Here is a 1,334-nt window from a genome sequence, read left to right as displayed (position 1 = left end):
TTCATTTGACCACTTTTATGACATTGAAAACGAGGGGTATGCTGTTAAAACAAAGGCCCAGGGGGCCACAAAAAAATAATAATACCAATCTTTTCATGGATAAGGGAGCCCAACCAGCTAAACAAGAGTTAAGAAAACATTGGATGATAAGATTGTTTTTAGGGTATTTTATGGCTAATTTAATACACGGGTCCAAAATGACCCGCTAACACTTCAGATGGCAGCAGAAAGCTAACACCAGAGGAAGGTTAACAAAGACAAGTTCGTGAGGTCAAATAGATTAACTAAATATAAAATAAAACATGTTGCTTTTTGGTGAACACTTTAGGATGCCAATTTAAGGGATAGTTTGGATCTTTTGAAATGTAACTGTATAAGGTAGTTTTCCATAGTCAGTTTAGCTAAAGTAGTTTGGACCCAGTTTGGAGAAGCAGCAATGCACTGCTGTAGATGGAGGCATCTGCTAAACATATTTTAGAACCCTTTCGTTTGGCACTAATTTTTTTTAATCTGTAGAACTTAATTCCTAGCATAATAGAGCCCAACCGATTTATAACCGGGCCAATATTAGGCTTTTTTTCAATATATCGGTATCACATTTATAATGGCCGATTAAAAAAATAATAATTAAAGATGCAAGCAGCGATGAACTGGCCCTTGCCTCCTTGCAGAGGCAAATCTTTGCGGCAGTGCATTTGCGCGACAGTCAAACACCGCAAAGCCAAAGCTTGATTTTGCTCCAGCTCCTTGAGTACTATCTGTGTGTGTGCTTCAGTCTGTGTGACCCAGCCTGCTCTCCTTAAATAACTTCCATATTTCAAAATTCTGTGTTTTTCTCAAAGAAAAAGGAGAGAGCATGATGCCTTCTACTCCTAGATCTAGATAAGTTTACTAGTACTAACCTGAACTAACGACATGATTACTGTCACTAGATATCGAAGGAAATGTTGACTTTCACTCGGTGCTAATAACGGACAGTAAAAAAAGACATTATTACAACTTTGGTGCCCTTGCACTTCAGTGCTCAGGCCCTAATAAAATAATAGTTTAATATTAAGTTACCAGAATCAATAATAATGACAAATAAATGATTCTGATAAATGAATATTTAATAAAAAACGGACCGTCAACCATGTTATAAGCCTTGACGTTGCAGAATTTGTCCACCAGAGGACGCTCTACAACGTCCCCGTTACTGATGGCGTTGCACAGTCTGTCCACCAGAGGATGCTCTACAACGTCCCCGTTAGTGATGTCGTTGCATAGTCTGTCCACCAGAGGACGCTCTACAATGTCCCCGTTAGTGATGGCGTTGCATAGTCTGTCCACCAGAG

The 1,334-nt window shown here is 39.2% G+C and overlaps 1 protein-coding gene across 1 annotated transcript in view; it reads right to left on the bottom strand.

Annotated features, from left to right (window-relative positions):
* LOC117954584 overlaps positions 1 to 1,334 on the bottom strand; it is a 7,630-nt gene that overhangs the window by 4,773 nt on the left and 1,523 nt on the right. The gene's annotated exons all lie outside the window — the stretch shown is intronic.

The sequence above is a fragment of the Etheostoma cragini genome, chromosome 12 (genome assembly GCF_013103735.1).
Source record: "Etheostoma cragini isolate CJK2018 chromosome 12, CSU_Ecrag_1.0, whole genome shotgun sequence".
NCBI classification, from domain to species: domain Eukaryota; kingdom Metazoa; phylum Chordata; class Actinopteri; order Perciformes; family Percidae; genus Etheostoma; species Etheostoma cragini.
The sequence above is the reverse complement of the archived record's forward strand: the minus strand, read 5'-3'. Positions and strand labels throughout refer to the sequence as shown.